We start from the raw sequence: 6,000 nt of genomic DNA on the forward strand, positions 1-6,000 counted from the left end.
TCCTTTATTTTCCTGCTCTTTAATTTACTGCAAATTTCCCCTTCCCCTTTACTTTCCATGCAATTTAGCTTCTGCAAATCACAAATCATACAACCAATACTTGATTCGCTTGACTAAATCAACCACTGAACTAAAATTGCTCAATCCTTCAATCCCTGTGGGATCGACCTCACTCATGTGAGTTATTATTACTTGATGCGACCCGGTACACTTGCCGGAGAGTTTTGTGTTGGACCGTTTTCCACTCATCACACCACATGGCTAGAAAATGTGGTAATGGTAAAAAAATACAACGGTAAATGGCACATGTGTGTTGATTTCACAAATCTCAATAAGGCATGCCCAAAAGATGTTTACCCTCTACCCTCAATTGACTGTCTAGTAGACAATGCTTCAGGTTATAAAACTTTAAGTTTCATGGATGCCTACTCTGGTTATAACCAGATTCTGATGCCCCCTCTGAACAAAATAAAACTGCATTCATTATTGCATATGGAAATTACTGCTATAAGGTTATGCCTTTTGGACTTAAGAATGCAGGTGCCACATATCAACGGCTCATGGACAAAGTGTTCGTACACCAAATCGGCAGAAACTTAGAAGTTTATATTGATGATATGGTGGCAAAGACAAAGCTCGGCAACAACCATCTTGAAGACCTCTTGGAGATCTTTAATCAAATACGAAGATACAATATGCGGTTAAACCTAGAGAAGTGTGCTTTTGGAGTACAAGGAGGCAAATTCCTTAGATTCCTACTTGCAAACTGAGGAATAGAGGCTAATCCTGAGAAGTGTCGAGCTATATTAGACATGGCTAATTCACAAACATTCAAAGAAGTCCAGCGTCTAACAGGGACAGTTGTTGCCCTGTCAAGAATTTTACCATGCCTAGCTTCTAAATCATTCTGTTTTTTTCAAACATTAAAAAAAAAAAACAATTTTATTTGGACTGATGAATGTGAAACAGCTTTTTTAGAGATAAAAACCACCCTTTCAAAACCTCTGATTTTACAAAAACCCTTTTCAGAGGAAGATCTTTATCTATATTTATCTGTTACTGACTGGGCAATAAGTTTTGTCCTTGTTACAGAAAGACAGAAAATGCAACAACCAATTTACTTCATTAGTAAGTCCCTACAGAATGCTGAGCTTTGATACCCAAAAATTGAGAAGTTAGCCCTGGCCTTGATCTTTTCAGCTCAACGTCTTCGGCCGTACTTTCAAAGTCATATCATCTACATTAGAACTGATCAACCTTCGTTACAAGTGCTATACAAACCAGAGCTGGCTAGTCGACTTATAAAATGATCGGTGGAACTCTCCAAGTTTGATATCAGATACCAGAACAGAGGTCCAATCAAGTCAAAATACCTCGCAAATTTTATAGCCAAGTTTACAAGCCAGGATCAACAAATCAGTCAACGGAATGGACCCTTTTTGTGGACGGAGGCTCCAACCCTCAAGGGTACGGAGCCAGAGTCATACTTGATGATGGCAATGGCTTCGTCTTGGAGCAATCTCTACAATTGTCATTCAAAGCTAGCAACAACCAAACTGGATACGAAGCTCTAATTGTCGGTCTAAAACTAGCAACCGACTTAAACAAACGGCTTAGCAGAAGCCGCCAAGAAAGTTATCTTACACGCCTTGCAAAAGAAGCTCAACAATGCTAAGGGGCTTTGGTCTGAATTAATCCCAGAAGTAATATGGGAAAACAATACTACTGTGTATTCAATAACGAAAGAAACACCATTTTTTCTTAGTATATGATTCTGAAGCAATGATCCCTATGGAAATCTCTCAGTCCTCACTCCAGACACAACTTGCCAATCTTGAGAAGTCTTGATGAACCTCAGAAGCATAATCTAGACACAATTCAAGAAATCCAAGTTTTGACAGAAATTTGTCACTGAGCTATGCAGTAGCATATATCTTGACGGTACAACAAACGACTTCAACCAAGATCATTTCAAGTCAATGACTTGGTGTTGACGAAAATAAAACAAGCTAGAAGACTTCAAACCATGGAAAATTAGCAGCAAATTGGGAAGGCCCTTTCCGAGTTATAGACGTACTCGGCAATCGGGCCTGTCGTTTACAATTACTTGACGGTAATACTCTGCCAAATACATCGAATATCTCATCCTTAAAGCTATATTACAGTTAAAAGTCAGGGCCAGGCAAGTACTCTTTTTCCTACTCACAAGATTTTTCCCAAAAAGAGTTTTGCTTGGAGAGGTTTTAACGAGGCTTGCCTACCTGCACCCTTGTAATAAAGGTTCATTAAATTCCTATTGTTCATTTACTATTTGTATACCTTTATCAGCTCAAACATCAAACAACAAACTAAACATTCTATCTATCAACTTTTTTGATAAATAACGAAGTGGCACAAGGTGCCTCTACAAACTCGGTAAACTACATAACGTGCCGAACAACTAAACAAAAAAGCCATTAAACAAATCAAACAACAAACATTTCCCAACAATTCATAACTATCTGGTCACCAAAATCAGTCTTAAGACCAGAATAATCCAAAACAAACAAAAAGCATAACTCAAAGTGTTCATACCCTGGACCGAGCTACAAGGTCTGGGTTGGACGAAGATAAAGGGGACCGACCTCTTTAAAGGTTGGCCCATAAAAATGACCTCTTCACAAAGAGTTCGGAAGATTTCCAAAGAGGCCCAAGGAGGCCCAAAGTAAAAGAACCACCGCCCACTAGAAGGCGGCTGACCAAAGATATGATCTCACCCACAAAAGATAAGATAGGATAACAAACTTATCTTAAGGAAGGTCACCCAGCACTACTATAAATACACTAGAGCACACAGGTATAACTCATACTCCAATTCTACAAAAAACCTGCCTAAAGTCCGTACTAACTTAAGCATCGGAGTCTCTTGGAGGTACCACCACACAGCCGTGACCAAGGACCAAACAGCTCTGCCCGCTCCAACAAGTCGGACACGGCAGTCTTAACCAAATCAGAAGACCTCGTCCGAGGTTGACCTCCCTGTTTCAGGCAACCCACGGAACATTGGCACCGTTGCCGGGGAGCCTGGAAGTCATCCCACCATCATGGCGAACAACCCTCCTCACAACGACCACGCCTCTGGATTGGAAGACGGTACATGGTGCACGAATTGTGAATAACACTTTTCACAACTCGTACCACTAACCAGCAAGTGCACTGGGTCGTCCAAGTAATACCTTACGTGAGTAAGGGTCGAATCCCACGGAGATTGTTGGTTTGAAGCAATCTATGTTTATCTTGTAAATCTTAGTCAGGAGGTCAATTATATTTATCAGTTTGAATTGCGAAAAGTAAAAGAGCATGAATTGAAATACTTGTTCTGTAGTAATGGAGAATATGTTGGAGTTTTGGAGATGCTTTGTCTTCTGAATCTCTGCTTTCTCCCTGTCTTCTTCTTCATGCACGTAAGGTTCCTCCTATGGCAAGATGTGTGTTGGTGGATCACCGTTGTCAATGGCTACAATCCGTCCTCTCAGTGAAAAGGGTCCAAGTGCGCTGTCACCGCACGGCTAATCATCTGTCGGTTCCCACTCATGCTGGAATAGGATCCATTGATCCTTTTGCGTCTGTCACTACGCCCAGCCGTTGTGAGTTTGAAGCTCGTCACAGTCATTCAATCCCTGAATCCTACTCGGAATACCACAGAAAAGGTTTAGACTTTTCGGATTCTCAAGAATGCTGCCAATGGATTCTAGCTTATACCACGAAGATTCTGATTAAGAAATCCAAGAGATATTCATTCAATCGAAGGTAGAACGGAGGTGGTTGTCAGGCACGCGTTCATAGGTTGAGGATGATGATGAATGTCACGGATCATCACATCCATCATAAGTGCGAATAAACATCTTAGATAGAAACAAGGGTGTTTGAATAGAAAACAGAAATAGTTGCATTAATTCATCGAAACACAGCAGAGCTCCTCACCCCCAACAATGGAGTTCAGAGACTCATGCCGTCAAAGAGTACAAAATTCAGATCTAAAATGTCCTGAGGTACGAAATAGACCTCTAAAAGTTGTTTAAATACTAAACTAGTAACCTAGGTATACAGAAAATGAACAAACTATGATAGATGGTGCAGAAATCCACTTCTGGGGCCCACTTGGTGTGTGCTGGGGCTGAGACTTAAGCTTCTCATGTGCACAGGCTGTTTCTGGAGTTGAACGCTAGGTTGTAACCTGTTTCTGGCGTTCAACTCCAATTTGTAACCTGTTTCTGGCGGTTGACGCCAGACTGCAATATGTAACTGGTGTTGAACGCCAGTTCACGTCATCTATCCTTGAGCAAAGTATGAACTATTATATATTGCGAGAAAGCCCTGGATGTCTACTTTCCAAGTAATTGAGAGCGTGCCATTTGGACTCCTGTAGCCCCAGAAAATCCATTTCGAGTGCAGGGAGGTCAGAATCCAATAGCATCAGCAATCCTTTTTTAGCCTGAATCAGATTTTTGCTCAGCTCCCTCAATTTCAGCCAGAAAATACCTGAAATTACAGAAAAACACACAAACTCATAGTAAAGTCCAGAATTGTGATTTTTATTTAAAAACTAATAGAAATATAATAAAAACTAACTAAATTACATTGAAAACATACTAAAAAGAGTGCCAAAAAGCGTATAAATTATCCGCTCATCACAACACCAAACTTAAATTGTTGCTTGTCCCCAAGCAACTGAAATTCAAATAGGATAAAAAGAAGAGAATATACTATAAATTCCAAAATATCAATGAAACTTAGCTCCAATAAGATGAGCGGGACTTGTAGCTTTTTGCCTCTTGAATAGTTTTGGCATCTCGCTTTATCCATTGAGGTTCAGAATGATTGGCATCTATAGGAACTCAGAATTCAGATAGTGTTATTGATTCTCCTAGTTCAGTATGTTGATTCTTGAACACAGCTACTTTATGAGTCTTGGCCGTGGCCCTAAGCACTTTGTTTTCTAGTATTACCACCGGATACATAAATGCCACAGACACATAACTGGGTGAACCCTTTCAGATTGTGACTCAGCTTTGCTAAAGTCCCCAATTAGAGGTGTCCAGGGTTCTTAAGCACACTCTTCTTTTGCTTTGGACCTTGACTTTAACCGCTCAGTCTCAAGTTTTCACTTGACACCTTCACGCCACAAGCACATGGTCAGGGACAGCTTGGTTTAGCTGCTTAGGCCAGGATTTTATTCCTTTAGGTCCTCCTATCCACTGATGTTCAAAGCCTTGAATCCCTTTTTTATTACCCTTGCCTTTTGGTTTTAAGGGCTATTGGCTTTTTGCTCTTGCCTTTTGGTTTAAAGAGCTTTTGGCTTTTTCTGCTTGCTTTTTCTTTTTCTTTCTATTTTTTGCCATTTTTTTTCGCAAGCTTTCTGTATTCACTGCTTTTTCTTGCTTCAAGAATCAAGTTTATGATTTTTCAGATTATCAATTAACATGTCTCCTTTTCATCATTCTTTCAAGAGCCAACATATTTAACATTCTTAAACAATCAAATTCAAAAGACATATGCACTGTTCAAGCATTCATTCAGAAAACAAAAAGTATTGTCACCACATCAAAATAATTAAACTAGTTTCAAGGATGAATTTGAAACCATGTACTTCTTGTTCTTTTGTAATTAAAACATTTTTTTATTTAAGAAAGGTGATGGATTCATAGGATATTCATAACTTTAAGGCATAGACACTTAGACACTAATGATCATGTAACAAGATACAAACATAAACATAAAGCACAGTAAATGAAAAATAGAAAAATAAGAACAAGGAGATTAAGGAATGAGTCCACCTTAGTGAGGGTGGCGTCTTCCTCTTCTTGAAGAACCAACGGTGCTCTTGAGCTCCTCTATGTCTCTTCCTTGTCTTTGTTGCTCCTCTCTCATAGCTCTTTGATCTTCTCTAGTTTCATGGAGGATGATGGAGTGCTCTTGGTGCTCCACCCTTAGTTGTCCCATGTTGGAACTTAATTCTCC

The sequence above is a fragment of the Arachis hypogaea genome, chromosome 19 (assembly GCF_003086295.3).
Source record: "Arachis hypogaea cultivar Tifrunner chromosome 19, arahy.Tifrunner.gnm2.J5K5, whole genome shotgun sequence".
In the NCBI taxonomy this organism is placed as follows: Eukaryota; Viridiplantae; Streptophyta; class Magnoliopsida; order Fabales; family Fabaceae; genus Arachis; species Arachis hypogaea.